At 50.0% G+C, this 14,739-nt stretch overlaps 6 non-coding genes and 1 pseudogene across 6 annotated transcripts; all 7 read right to left on the reverse strand.

Annotated features, from left to right (window-relative positions):
* Positions 1–4,884: 4,884 nt before the first annotated feature.
* On the reverse strand, positions 4,885–4,988 carry LOC142288546 (U2 spliceosomal RNA; annotated as a pseudogene).
* A 1,387-nt stretch (positions 4,989–6,375) lies between these two features.
* On the reverse strand, positions 6,376–6,566 carry LOC142288506 (U2 spliceosomal RNA). Its single transcript, XR_012749269.1, has one exon. It is a non-coding gene; the product is annotated as a U2 spliceosomal RNA (small nuclear RNA).
* Positions 6,567–7,953: 1,387 nt separating this feature from the next.
* On the reverse strand, positions 7,954–8,144 carry LOC142288517 (U2 spliceosomal RNA). The gene has a single exon (XR_012749280.1). It is a non-coding gene; the product is annotated as a U2 spliceosomal RNA (small nuclear RNA).
* A 1,387-nt stretch (positions 8,145–9,531) lies between these two features.
* LOC142288528 (U2 spliceosomal RNA) lies at positions 9,532–9,722 on the reverse strand. Its single transcript, XR_012749291.1, has one exon. It is a non-coding gene; the product is annotated as a U2 spliceosomal RNA (small nuclear RNA).
* Positions 9,723–11,109: 1,387 nt separating this feature from the next.
* On the reverse strand, positions 11,110–11,300 carry LOC142288540 (U2 spliceosomal RNA). Its single transcript, XR_012749302.1, has one exon. It is a non-coding gene; the product is annotated as a U2 spliceosomal RNA (small nuclear RNA).
* A 1,387-nt stretch (positions 11,301–12,687) lies between these two features.
* On the reverse strand, positions 12,688–12,878 carry LOC142288550 (U2 spliceosomal RNA). Its single transcript, XR_012749307.1, has one exon. It is a non-coding gene; the product is annotated as a U2 spliceosomal RNA (small nuclear RNA).
* Positions 12,879–14,265: 1,387 nt separating this feature from the next.
* LOC142288507 (U2 spliceosomal RNA) lies at positions 14,266–14,456 on the reverse strand. Its single transcript, XR_012749270.1, has one exon. It is a non-coding gene; the product is annotated as a U2 spliceosomal RNA (small nuclear RNA).
* Between the last annotated feature and the right edge of the window lie 283 nt (positions 14,457–14,739).

Consider the following 14,739-nt stretch of genomic DNA (forward strand, 5'->3'; position numbering starts at 1 on the left):
TCCAGGGCAACCAACAGGCGCTGTGCGAAACGGCAGTCCCAAAAGGCGTGCAGCGATGTTTCCTCCACGAAGGGGCACCTTGGGCAGTACCGGGTTTTGCACAGGTTCCGGGCGTGCATGAATGACCGGACGGGCAGTCCGCCCTGTATCGCCATCCATGACAAGTCCTTGTGCCCGTTGGTCAATCCAGCCGATGACACGTTTGTCCAAACAGTCTCCAGTGTGTCGTGATGAAGTCCTGGAATGTTCTCCATTTCGTCCTTGGCTCTGATGAGTTTGTGGATAGTCTTTGGCTTCCACAAATCAGGCTTGAGTCCCTCCAGTTGGTGTTCCCTCACAAACCGAACCACGTCTCCGTAGAACCATGGCGCCGTCCAGTTGTAGGGGAAGGAGCTGTCCCACTTGTCCCAGCCTAACCGTCTCCAAAGGGGGAGCAGGAAGAAGCGAGACATGGACCCACCCGCGGAACCTCTCTTGACTCGCAGAGTTCGGCGAACGCAGTCACATACGAAGGAGGATCGCAGGAGGGTGGGGATATCGGGTACGCCCTTCCCACCCTTGCGAGGATCCTTGTACATGATGCTCCGCTTTACTCTGTCCATCTTGGATCCCCAGACAAAACGAAACACCGTCCTGGTAATGGCCCTGCACACGGTGGCAAGGGGGGGCCAGGCCTGGGCCGTGTACTGCAGCACGGGCAGTACCTCGTTACGCAGGACCAGTGCTTTGCCCTCACAGGTGAGGCGTCTGAGGCTCCACAGACCGATCCGTTGGGTGATCTTGGTCAAGCGTTCCTCCCAGGACTTGAGGGCTGCTCCTTCCTTCCCGAACCAGACTCCAAGAACCTTGATGAAATCCGGCTGGATGCTGAAAGGGAAGGGGGCGGAAGAGGCCGGCTGCCAGTCCCCGAAGAGCATGGCTTCCGACTTCCCGCAGTTGACTTTGGCTCCCGAAGCCCGTCCGAAGGTCTCACAGGTCTGGACGAGGGTGTCGACTGAGCGCCGGTCCGCGCAGAAGACGGTCACGTCGTCCATGTAGAGCGAGCACTTGACCTCGAAGCGTTCTGGTCCTGGTGCGGTGATCCCTCTGATCTCTCCATTCCGCCGGATAGCCTCTGCAAAGAGTTCTATAACACAAACAAAAAGAAGAGGTGACAGAGGACAGCCTTGTCTGACCCCTGAGAGGACCGGGAAGGGGTCAGTCTTCCAGCCGTTTACCAACACCGAGCTGTGAATATCAAAATACATTAGTTGGACATACAAGCAAAACATGTTACCCAAACCTAACCTGTGCAGAGCTTTGCCCAGGAACTCATGGGAAACACGGTCGAAGGCCTTTTCCTGATCCAACGAGATCAGGGCTGCGTGCACCCGGCGGGCTTTGATGTACTCGACCGTGTCCCGCATGAGAGCCAGGCTGTCTGCGATGCGACGTCCGGGGATGCCGCAGGTCTGATCCGGGTGGATGATCCGTCCGATAACCGTCTTCAGTCTCGTTGCCATCGTCTTGGCCAGGATCTTGTAGTCGACATTCAGAAGGGTGATGGGACGCCAATTCTTCAGGTCGCACCTCTCTCCTTTACGCTTGTACAGGATCGTGACCATTCCTTCCCTCAGAGATGGAGGCATTCTGCCCTCCACCACCATCTCCTCATACAGCCCTAACAGGTCCGGACAGATTAGGTCTCCCAGCGCTACATAGAGCTCTGCTGGGAGGCCGTCACTGCCCGGTGTCCTGCCAGAACTAAAGGATTTGGCGGCCGAGAGCAGCTCGTCCACCGTCAGAGGAACGTCCATGGCCGCCGCGTCTGCAGGGTCAAGATGGTTAGTGATACCTGAAAGGAACTTATCGGCGGCCTCGGGGTCAGTAGTCTTGCGGGCGTAGAGTTCGCTGTAGAAGTCGCTGACGACCTTCATCACGTTCTCTTTCCCGCGTCGCATGTTTCCACTCTCGTCTCGTAGTTCATTCATGGGCGTGTGACCGGCGTGGAGTTTCCTGAAAAAGAACGAGTTACATTTCTCACCCTTCTCCAGGTTCTCCACTTTGGAACGGAAGACAATTCGCTCGGACTCCTCCTCGAAGTGCCTTTTCAGGCTCCTCTTAGTCTCCTCCAGCTCCTCTCTCACGTCCCAGCCGCATCGAAGAAGGTCCTGCAGGGAACGCAGCTCACGCTGGAGTCTCCTGAAGTCCCTCCTCTTCAGACACGCCTGTTGTTGACTCTTTGCCTGAAAGAAGAAACGGAACTCGAGTTTAACGTATTCCCACCAGTCAGAAACAGACTGGAAGCCCGCCTTGTAGGCCCGCCACGTGGAGTAGGCAGCTCTAAGCTCCTCCAGAATCTCACCCTTTTCCAGCAGAGAGCAGTTCAGCTTCCAGGAGCCCGGGCCAATGGGGAAGCCATGGCCCAGCACACCTTGAAAGTGAATGGCTCTGTGGTCAGAGAAGAAGCAGGGGACCATCGAGTGCCCACTCCGCCCAACCGCCCGAGAGGTAAACACAAAGTCAATCCTGGAACGCAGCGAGCCATCGGATCGGCACCATGAATAGTTCACGGATCCGTGTCCGATGGAGCCAACAACGTCCACAAGAGAGGCTTCGGTCACCATCTCAATGAGCAGTTTGGATGTGACGTCCAACTTGGCAGCCGTTCCAGAACTGCGTCCATCCTCCTCAATCGGGCAGTTGAAATCCCCGGCCATCACTACCGTCCTGGCGGTAGCGAGCTGAGGGCGCAGGGCTTGGAGGAGCTCCAGTCGATCGCTCTTCACAGGAGAAGCATACACATTGATGAACCTGACAGGTTCTCCCGCCCAGGTGCCATCCACGAGCAGTAACCTGCCGCAGACGATTTCCTGAACAGAGTCCAATGTGAAGGCGCTTCCCCTGATCAGCACGGCGACCCCCGCGGACCTACAGTCGCCCCCGCCAGACCAGTAGGATGGGCCATGGGTCCACTCCCTGGCCAGATGGTTGAAGGACCTAGAGGAGGGAAGGGAGCATTCCTGCAGGAAAAATACATCACTAGACTGAGTGTTAAGGAACGTAAAAATTGTCTGACGTCGGAACTTGTCTCTGATGCTCCTAACATTAATGGAAAAGATGTTAATGTTAGCAGTCATTGGAGGAAAGAGAAAGTTAGAGCAGGCGGTGTGCCTTAGTTACCACTCCGGTCGGGCGGTTCTTCCTCTTTGGCACCTGCTGGTAAGGGTATCTCCAGCAGACCCTCTTCTGCTAGCTGATCAAGCAGGGATGGTGCCTCAGTGGCTTCCGACTCCTCCATTTCTTCTTCGGCCACAAGGGACTCCACCATCTGCTCCAACACGTCCGGTTCTGGGAGGAGGCCATCCTCCTCTTCCTGGGGTGGATTGGGGTCCACAATGAACAGCTTGGAAGGTTCTGCGACAGGACTATCTTCCACCTTCCTTTTCCTTTGGCCTGTACCTGAGGAGACAAGAGCTGGAAAATCCTCCTCGGTGAAAAGTGCAAGAGTGCTGAGGCCCTCTGCTCTCATGGTCTGGGGAGGGAGAGTGGGCTTTGGGGGGGGGGTGAGGAGACCAACTGAGGAGTAGGGAAATGAGGTGGAGGTAGTGGAATCCTCAGTAGGGTTGGCCGGGGGGGGAGGGGTTTGGACAGGGGTGACAGGGGGGGGGACCAGGGAGGGGGCAACAGTTTTCTTACCCTTCTTTTCCCTGGACTCCGTGGCTGCTGGGGCATCGGCTGGAGCCACGGTCGCCGGGTTCTTGGCCGCCTTGTCCTTGGCCTCTGTGGCCTTGGTCGTAGCTGCCTTGGTCGACGAAGCTGTGATTACCCGATACTGGGTCGCCGCGGCAACCCTTGCCCAGGATTTCTCCCGCTGTGGGCAGTCCTTGTAAAGGTGGTCCGCCTGTCCACATAGGTTGCAAGTCTTCTTCTTTGGGCAGTCCTTGGAGCTGTGTCCTGTCACCCGGCAAACCCTGCAGGCGTCCTCCTTGCAGGTCTTCATCGAATGCCCTTTCCCGCCACATTTCCTGCAGTTGTGTGGCATGTCCGGGTAGTAGATGAGACCAAAGGAGTTTCCCAGAGAGAATGTCGGGGGCAGGTGCTGGAGACCATCCTCGGATGCTGGTTCCCTGTAGAGTCGAACGGTTACTGACCACTTACCCGTCCAGAATCCGTTGCCGTTAAGGATGTGGGATGGCTCCCTCACCACTGTGCAGAGACGTCCCAGGAACGTGGAGATGTCTCTTCCTGGGGTGTGCGGGTTCCGCATGGAGACCGTGATCCTCTTCTCATCCCTCTGTATAGGACAGGATCCTAAAAAGGAATGAAAAGGGGAGCCCGGCATCGCTGCGTTCATCGCCTCACAGTATCTCCTGCAGGCATTCACCGTGGCAAAGGTTACCAGAAAAATGCCAGTCATGAAGGTCTGGACACTCAGGGTTTCCGCCCTGGAGAAGCCCTGATCCAGAATCATCTTCTTGCAGAACACGTCGCTGGACATGTCCGGCAACCTACCATCCACTGCCTTTAGCTTCAGGGCGACCGTCTGCCGCATCCAAGGCTCCAGGGTTGGAGCCTTTTCAGGCGGCGTCCGGGCTCCCTCCGGCTGGCTGGCGTCGGAGGTAGGGGCCTCTTGGGCCGAAGAAGCCTCTGGATGAGCCTTCCTGGAGGTCCCTGGGTCCTGAGCCTTCCTGGCTGCCTTCTCTGGCTTGCTTGCCATGGCTGGTTCCTGCTTGAGTTCCCGGAGCTGGATCTTGGATTCTTCTCCGGGTGTCTTCTCCCGCTGTGTTCCTCCTCGAAGTTCCTCTGGTCTCCCCAAGTCTTCTCCGAGCCTTCGTCTTCTTGCTTCTTTCTGCCAAGCTCTTCTTCCGTCCGATCTCCCTCTTTCGGTCTCGGCTGGGCTTCGGAGCTTGTCTCCCTGATCGTATCTCGTCAAGTGTAGCTAGCTCAGTTTGTTCTGATAAGAACAGATACTACACTTGATCTTAGCCAAAAGGCCGAGAAGCGATAACCAGAATTGGTTTGGGCCTCGAGTGGCACCCTGGCCTATGCCGGACACATCTTAGGGAGAGAGAGCGAGAGGGAGACAAACCCACGCCTACACAAGACATTTTGTCACCCAAGCCAACCCTTGAAAAGGCTGCTTTGCAGAGCCAAAACAAGAAGAATGGTGCGTTTTGCAGCCGCCGCCCACTGCAATGAATCTGAATAACTCCTCCTTTAGGGCGCAAGCAACTCCCCTCCCCCTTGCAGTCTTTCCAATTCACGATACAAAAAGACGGACAGGACAGGTTGCCTGACTTTCCGTCACTGCCACCCTTTGCCATCCTTACCCGTAGAAAGCCCTTTCATCATCCCCAAACCCTAATCTTTTCCCTTTCCTTCCCAGCCCCCAAACCCTGCCCTCTGTACCTTTCTCACCACCCGCTTCCCTTCTCCTGTCATCCCCCTACCACCCGGGAAAAAAAGAGATTGCCCCCTCCTTCCACTAGCCCACCCTCCCACCCAAAGAACAACTTCTTCTGCGCAGCTTGTTTTCTAGGCAGCAGCGCTATTGTGATGTCATCGGGGGGCATTGTGACAAGCCGCCAGTGTTCCGTCTCTTCATGTTGTGCACAGTTCAAACGGAAAATACATCAACAGGCAGACTACAGAAAAGCTTACTATCAAAGGTTAGAGGGGGGCTTTCTCAGAGGGCTTTTTACAGTTTTTCTATTCCCAATTAGCCGTTTAAGTGTACTTATTGAAAGTAGTAATTCTTTCATAGGCCGCCCTTTCTTAGTATTTGACGTTCCTTATATTGCGGTATGAGGCTTCGCAGTAGGTTGCAAACATTCATCACCCATGACTGTCCCCAATTGAGCTCAGAAGCTCAATGTCTATCATGACCTCTCTTTTAGAATGTCCAAGAGCAAGCAAACTATTCCTCCAGGAGAGGGCGCCAACAGACTACTAAAGAGATCATCATTACTCAAAGAAAACCCCAAAAACCAATGCATGATAGGAATAAACAGGTAACTTTCTTTGGAGTGGAAGCGGAGAGATCGCACCAGATGCCAATTCTAGATGTTATCACACCTGTGGTCACTGCAGCAGCAGGTGAATCCACTTTGTCCAAAAGGGATCTATTCCATTCAATTGCAAATGATCTAGATAAGACAGAGAACTGCAGCACGGGGACATAGCCGAGTTGGTCAGGTTGAGTGGTGATGAGTTTGCTATTTGGATGAATAAAGAAAGTCAAAAGTGTGAAAGATAAAAAACAAAAGGAGGAAGTGTGAAAAGTGAATGGGCCAAATTGAGGTGCATATGAAGACGTATGCTTTCTTCCAATTCATTAAATCGGGCTAATATGAATCAGGTGAATTGAGTTCTGCTTTTGGAAACTGGGTTAAGAAGGGGTGCACCGTTCCTGGAGGTACTGCAATACCAGGTCAATGCGTGGAGTGGACAGAGCAAGCTCTTTTTCCATCTCCCTGTTCTAAAAATCCATTTAATATATGGTCCCCAGATAGGGGACGTATCAGATATTAAACTGATAAGAACAGATACTACACTTGATCTTAGCCAAAAGGCCGAGAAGCGATAACCAGAATTGGTTTGGGCCTCGAGTGGCACCCTGGCCTATGCCGGACACATCTTAGGGAGAGAGAGCGAGAGGGAGACAAACCCACGCCTACACAAGACATTTTGTCACCCAAGCCAACCCTTGAAAAGGCTGCTTTGCAGAGCCAAAACAAGAAGAATGGTGCGTTTTGCAGCCGCCGCCCACTGCAATGAATCTGAATAACTCCTCCTTTAGGGCGCAAGCAACTCCCCTCCCCCTTGCAGTCTTTCCAATTCACGATACAAAAAGACGGACAGGACAGGTTGCCTGACTTTCCGTCACTGCCACCCTTTGCCATCCTTACCCGTAGAAAGCCCTTTCATCATCCCCAAACCCTAATCTTTTCCCTTTCCTTCCCAGCCCCCAAACCCTGCCCTCTGTACCTTTCTCACCACCCGCTTCCCTTCTCCTGTCATCCCCCTACCACCCGGGAAAAAAAGAGATTGCCCCCTCCTTCCACTAGCCCACCCTCCCACCCAAAGAACAACTTCTTCTGCGCAGCTTGTTTTCTAGGCAGCAGCGCTATTGTGATGTCATCGGGGGGCATTGTGACAAGCCGCCAGTGTTCCGTCTCTTCATGTTGTGCACAGTTCAAACGGAAAATACATCAACAGGCAGACTACAGAAAAGCTTACTATCAAAGGTTAGAGGGGGGCTTTCTCAGAGGGCTTTTTACAGTTTTTCTATTCCCAATTAGCCGTTTAAGTGTACTTATTGAAAGTAGTAATTCTTTCATAGGCCGCCCTTTCTTAGTATTTGACGTTCCTTATATTGCGGTATGAGGCTTCGCAGTAGGTTGCAAACATTCATCACCCATGACTGTCCCCAATTGAGCTCAGAAGCTCAATGTCTATCATGACCTCTCTTTTAGAATGTCCAAGAGCAAGCAAACTATTCCTCCAGGAGAGGGCGCCAACAGACTACTAAAGAGATCATCATTACTCAAAGAAAACCCCAAAAACCAATGCATGATAGGAATAAACAGGTAACTTTCTTTGGAGTGGAAGCGGAGAGATCGCACCAGATGCCAATTCTAGATGTTATCACACCTGTGGTCACTGCAGCAGCAGGTGAATCCACTTTGTCCAAAAGGGATCTATTCCATTCAATTGCAAATGATCTAGATAAGACAGAGAACTGCAGCACGGGGACATAGCCGAGTTGGTCAGGTTGAGTGGTGATGAGTTTGCTATTTGGATGAATAAAGAAAGTCAAAAGTGTGAAAGATAAAAAACAAAAGGAGGAAGTGTGAAAAGTGAATGGGCCAAATTGAGGTGCATATGAAGACGTATGCTTTCTTCCAATTCATTAAATCGGGCTAATATGAATCAGGTGAATTGAGTTCTGCTTTTGGAAACTGGGTTAAGAAGGGGTGCACCGTTCCTGGAGGTACTGCAATACCAGGTCAATGCGTGGAGTGGACAGAGCAAGCTCTTTTTCCATCTCCCTGTTCTAAAAATCCATTTAATATATGGTCCCCAGATAGGGGACGTATCAGATATTAAACTGATAAGAACAGATACTACACTTGATCTTAGCCAAAAGGCCGAGAAGCGATAACCAGAATTGGTTTGGGCCTCGAGTGGCACCCTGGCCTATGCCGGACACATCTTAGGGAGAGAGAGCGAGAGGGAGACAAACCCACGCCTACACAAGACATTTTGTCACCCAAGCCAACCCTTGAAAAGGCTGCTTTGCAGAGCCAAAACAAGAAGAATGGTGCGTTTTGCAGCCGCCGCCCACTGCAATGAATCTGAATAACTCCTCCTTTAGGGCGCAAGCAACTCCCCTCCCCCTTGCAGTCTTTCCAATTCACGATACAAAAAGACGGACAGGACAGGTTGCCTGACTTTCCGTCACTGCCACCCTTTGCCATCCTTACCCGTAGAAAGCCCTTTCATCATCCCCAAACCCTAATCTTTTCCCTTTCCTTCCCAGCCCCCAAACCCTGCCCTCTGTACCTTTCTCACCACCCGCTTCCCTTCTCCTGTCATCCCCCTACCACCCGGGAAAAAAAGAGATTGCCCCCTCCTTCCACTAGCCCACCCTCCCACCCAAAGAACAACTTCTTCTGCGCAGCTTGTTTTCTAGGCAGCAGCGCTATTGTGATGTCATCGGGGGGCATTGTGACAAGCCGCCAGTGTTCCGTCTCTTCATGTTGTGCACAGTTCAAACGGAAAATACATCAACAGGCAGACTACAGAAAAGCTTACTATCAAAGGTTAGAGGGGGGCTTTCTCAGAGGGCTTTTTACAGTTTTTCTATTCCCAATTAGCCGTTTAAGTGTACTTATTGAAAGTAGTAATTCTTTCATAGGCCGCCCTTTCTTAGTATTTGACGTTCCTTATATTGCGGTATGAGGCTTCGCAGTAGGTTGCAAACATTCATCACCCATGACTGTCCCCAATTGAGCTCAGAAGCTCAATGTCTATCATGACCTCTCTTTTAGAATGTCCAAGAGCAAGCAAACTATTCCTCCAGGAGAGGGCGCCAACAGACTACTAAAGAGATCATCATTACTCAAAGAAAACCCCAAAAACCAATGCATGATAGGAATAAACAGGTAACTTTCTTTGGAGTGGAAGCGGAGAGATCGCACCAGATGCCAATTCTAGATGTTATCACACCTGTGGTCACTGCAGCAGCAGGTGAATCCACTTTGTCCAAAAGGGATCTATTCCATTCAATTGCAAATGATCTAGATAAGACAGAGAACTGCAGCACGGGGACATAGCCGAGTTGGTCAGGTTGAGTGGTGATGAGTTTGCTATTTGGATGAATAAAGAAAGTCAAAAGTGTGAAAGATAAAAAACAAAAGGAGGAAGTGTGAAAAGTGAATGGGCCAAATTGAGGTGCATATGAAGACGTATGCTTTCTTCCAATTCATTAAATCGGGCTAATATGAATCAGGTGAATTGAGTTCTGCTTTTGGAAACTGGGTTAAGAAGGGGTGCACCGTTCCTGGAGGTACTGCAATACCAGGTCAATGCGTGGAGTGGACAGAGCAAGCTCTTTTTCCATCTCCCTGTTCTAAAAATCCATTTAATATATGGTCCCCAGATAGGGGACGTATCAGATATTAAACTGATAAGAACAGATACTACACTTGATCTTAGCCAAAAGGCCGAGAAGCGATAACCAGAATTGGTTTGGGCCTCGAGTGGCACCCTGGCCTATGCCGGACACATCTTAGGGAGAGAGAGCGAGAGGGAGACAAACCCACGCCTACACAAGACATTTTGTCACCCAAGCCAACCCTTGAAAAGGCTGCTTTGCAGAGCCAAAACAAGAAGAATGGTGCGTTTTGCAGCCGCCGCCCACTGCAATGAATCTGAATAACTCCTCCTTTAGGGCGCAAGCAACTCCCCTCCCCCTTGCAGTCTTTCCAATTCACGATACAAAAAGACGGACAGGACAGGTTGCCTGACTTTCCGTCACTGCCACCCTTTGCCATCCTTACCCGTAGAAAGCCCTTTCATCATCCCCAAACCCTAATCTTTTCCCTTTCCTTCCCAGCCCCCAAACCCTGCCCTCTGTACCTTTCTCACCACCCGCTTCCCTTCTCCTGTCATCCCCCTACCACCCGGGAAAAAAAGAGATTGCCCCCTCCTTCCACTAGCCCACCCTCCCACCCAAAGAACAACTTCTTCTGCGCAGCTTGTTTTCTAGGCAGCAGCGCTATTGTGATGTCATCGGGGGGCATTGTGACAAGCCGCCAGTGTTCCGTCTCTTCATGTTGTGCACAGTTCAAACGGAAAATACATCAACAGGCAGACTACAGAAAAGCTTACTATCAAAGGTTAGAGGGGGGCTTTCTCAGAGGGCTTTTTACAGTTTTTCTATTCCCAATTAGCCGTTTAAGTGTACTTATTGAAAGTAGTAATTCTTTCATAGGCCGCCCTTTCTTAGTATTTGACGTTCCTTATATTGCGGTATGAGGCTTCGCAGTAGGTTGCAAACATTCATCACCCATGACTGTCCCCAATTGAGCTCAGAAGCTCAATGTCTATCATGACCTCTCTTTTAGAATGTCCAAGAGCAAGCAAACTATTCCTCCAGGAGAGGGCGCCAACAGACTACTAAAGAGATCATCATTACTCAAAGAAAACCCCAAAAACCAATGCATGATAGGAATAAACAGGTAACTTTCTTTGGAGTGGAAGCGGAGAGATCGCACCAGATGCCAATTCTAGATGTTATCACACCTGTGGTCACTGCAGCAGCAGGTGAATCCACTTTGTCCAAAAGGGATCTATTCCATTCAATTGCAAATGATCTAGATAAGACAGAGAACTGCAGCACGGGGACATAGCCGAGTTGGTCAGGTTGAGTGGTGATGAGTTTGCTATTTGGATGAATAAAGAAAGTCAAAAGTGTGAAAGATAAAAAACAAAAGGAGGAAGTGTGAAAAGTGAATGGGCCAAATTGAGGTGCATATGAAGACGTATGCTTTCTTCCAATTCATTAAATCGGGCTAATATGAATCAGGTGAATTGAGTTCTGCTTTTGGAAACTGGGTTAAGAAGGGGTGCACCGTTCCTGGAGGTACTGCAATACCAGGTCAATGCGTGGAGTGGACAGAGCAAGCTCTTTTTCCATCTCCCTGTTCTAAAAATCCATTTAATATATGGTCCCCAGATAGGGGACGTATCAGATATTAAACTGATAAGAACAGATACTACACTTGATCTTAGCCAAAAGGCCGAGAAGCGATAACCAGAATTGGTTTGGGCCTCGAGTGGCACCCTGGCCTATGCCGGACACATCTTAGGGAGAGAGAGCGAGAGGGAGACAAACCCACGCCTACACAAGACATTTTGTCACCCAAGCCAACCCTTGAAAAGGCTGCTTTGCAGAGCCAAAACAAGAAGAATGGTGCGTTTTGCAGCCGCCGCCCACTGCAATGAATCTGAATAACTCCTCCTTTAGGGCGCAAGCAACTCCCCTCCCCCTTGCAGTCTTTCCAATTCACGATACAAAAAGACGGACAGGACAGGTTGCCTGACTTTCCGTCACTGCCACCCTTTGCCATCCTTACCCGTAGAAAGCCCTTTCATCATCCCCAAACCCTAATCTTTTCCCTTTCCTTCCCAGCCCCCAAACCCTGCCCTCTGTACCTTTCTCACCACCCGCTTCCCTTCTCCTGTCATCCCCCTACCACCCGGGAAAAAAAGAGATTGCCCCCTCCTTCCACTAGCCCACCCTCCCACCCAAAGAACAACTTCTTCTGCGCAGCTTGTTTTCTAGGCAGCAGCGCTATTGTGATGTCATCGGGGGGCATTGTGACAAGCCGCCAGTGTTCCGTCTCTTCATGTTGTGCACAGTTCAAACGGAAAATACATCAACAGGCAGACTACAGAAAAGCTTACTATCAAAGGTTAGAGGGGGGCTTTCTCAGAGGGCTTTTTACAGTTTTTCTATTCCCAATTAGCCGTTTAAGTGTACTTATTGAAAGTAGTAATTCTTTCATAGGCCGCCCTTTCTTAGTATTTGACGTTCCTTATATTGCGGTATGAGGCTTCGCAGTAGGTTGCAAACATTCATCACCCATGACTGTCCCCAATTGAGCTCAGAAGCTCAATGTCTATCATGACCTCTCTTTTAGAATGTCCAAGAGCAAGCAAACTATTCCTCCAGGAGAGGGCGCCAACAGACTACTAAAGAGATCATCATTACTCAAAGAAAACCCCAAAAACCAATGCATGATAGGAATAAACAGGTAACTTTCTTTGGAGTGGAAGCGGAGAGATCGCACCAGATGCCAATTCTAGATGTTATCACACCTGTGGTCACTGCAGCAGCAGGTGAATCCACTTTGTCCAAAAGGGATCTATTCCATTCAATTGCAAATGATCTAGATAAGACAGAGAACTGCAGCACGGGGACATAGCCGAGTTGGTCAGGTTGAGTGGTGATGAGTTTGCTATTTGGATGAATAAAGAAAGTCAAAAGTGTGAAAGATAAAAAACAAAAGGAGGAAGTGTGAAAAGTGAATGGGCCAAATTGAGGTGCATATGAAGACGTATGCTTTCTTCCAATTCATTAAATCGGGCTAATATGAATCAGGTGAATTGAGTTCTGCTTTTGGAAACTGGGTTAAGAAGGGGTGCACCGTTCCTGGAGGTACTGCAATACCAGGTCAATGCGTGGAGTGGACAGAGCAAGCTCTTTTTCCATCTCCCTGTTCTAAAAATCCATTTAATATATGGTCCCCAGATAGGGGACGTATCAGATATTAAACTGATAAGAACAGATACTACACTTGATCTTAGCCAAAAGGCCGAGAAGCGATAACCAGAATTGGTTTGGGCCTCGAGTGGCACCCTGGCCTATGCCGGACACATCTTAGGGAGAGAGAGCGAGAGGGAGACAAACCCACGCCTACACAAGACATTTTGTCACCCAAGCCAACCCTTGAAAAGGCTGCTTTGCAGAGCCAAAACAAGAAGAATGGTGCGTTTTGCAGCCGCCGCCCACTGCAATGAATCTGAATAACTCCTCCTTTAGGGCGCAAGCAACTCCCCTCCCCCTTGCAGTCTTTCCAATTCACGATACAAAAAGACGGACAGGACAGGTTGCCTGACTTTCCGTCACTGCCACCCTTTGCCATCCTTACCCGTAGAAAGCCCTTTCATCATCCCCAAACCCTAATCTTTTCCCTTTCCTTCCCAGCCCCCAAACCCTGCCCTCTGTACCTTTCTCACCACCCGCTTCCCTTCTCCTGTCATCCCCCTACCACCCGGGAAAAAAAGAGATTGCCCCCTCCTTCCACTAGCCCACCCTCCCACCCAAAGAACAACTTCTTCTGCGCAGCTTGTTTTCTAGGCAGCAGCGCTATTGTGATGTCATCGGGGGGCATTGTGACAAGCCGCCAGTGTTCCGTCTCTTCATGTTGTGCACAGTTCAAACGGAAAATACATCAACAGGCAGACTACAGAAAAGCTTACTATCAAAGGTTAGAGGGGGGCTTTCTCAGAGGGCTTTTTACAGTTTTTCTATTCCCAATTAGCCGTTTAAGTGTACTTATTGAAAGTAGTAATTCTTTCATAGGCCGCCCTTTCTTAGTATTTGACGTTCCTTATATTGCGGTATGAGGCTTCGCAGTAGGTTGCAAACATTCATCACCCATGACTGTCCCCAATTGAGCTCAGAAGCTCAATGTCTATCATGACCTCTCTTTTAGAATGTCCAAGAGCAAGCAAACTATTCCTCCAGGAGAGGGCGCCAACAGACTACTAAAGAGATCATCATTACTCAAAGAAAACCCCAAAAACCAATGCATGATAGGAATAAACAGGTAACTTTCTTTGGAGTGGAAGCGGAGAGATCGCACCAGATGCCAATTCTAGATGTTATCACACCTGTGGTCACTGCAGCAGCAGGTGAATCCACTTTGTCCAAAAGGGATCTATTCCATTCAATTGCAAATGATCTAGATAAGACAGAGAACTGCAGCACGGGGACATAGCCGAGTTGGTCAGGTTGAGTGGTGATGAGTTTGCTATTTGGATGAATAAAGAAAGTCAAAAGTGTGAAAGATAAAAAACAAAAGGAGGAAGTGTGAAAAGTGAATGGGCCAAATTGAGGTGCATATGAAGACGTATGCTTTCTTCCAATTCATTAAATCGGGCTAATATGAATCAGGTGAATTGAGTTCTGCTTTTGGAAACTGGGTTAAGAAGGGGTGCACCGTTCCTGGAGGTACTGCAATACCAGGTCAATGCGTGGAGTGGACAGAGCAAGCTCTTTTTCCATCTCCCTGTTCTAAAAATCCATTTAATATATGGTCCCCAGATAGGGGACGTATCAGATATTAAACTGATAAGAACAGATACTACACTTGATCTTAGCCAAAAGGCCGAGAAGCGATAACCAGAATTGGTTTGGGCCTCGAGTGGCACCCTGGCCTATGCCGGACACATCTTAGGGAGAGAGAGCGAGAGGGAGACAAACCCACGCCTACACAAGACATTTTGTCACCCAAGCCAACCCTTGAAAAGGCTGCTTTGCAGAGCCAAAACAAGAAGAATGGTGCGTTTTGCAGCCGCCGCCCACTGCAATGAATCTGAATAACTCCTCCTTTAGGGCGCAAGCAACTCCCCTCCCCCTTGCAGTCTTTCCAATTCACGATACAAAAAGACGGACAGGACAGG

The sequence above is a fragment of the Anomaloglossus baeobatrachus genome, unplaced genomic scaffold (genome assembly GCF_048569485.1).
Source record: "Anomaloglossus baeobatrachus isolate aAnoBae1 unplaced genomic scaffold, aAnoBae1.hap1 Scaffold_839, whole genome shotgun sequence".
Classification (NCBI taxonomy): Eukaryota; Metazoa; Chordata; class Amphibia; order Anura; family Aromobatidae; genus Anomaloglossus; species Anomaloglossus baeobatrachus.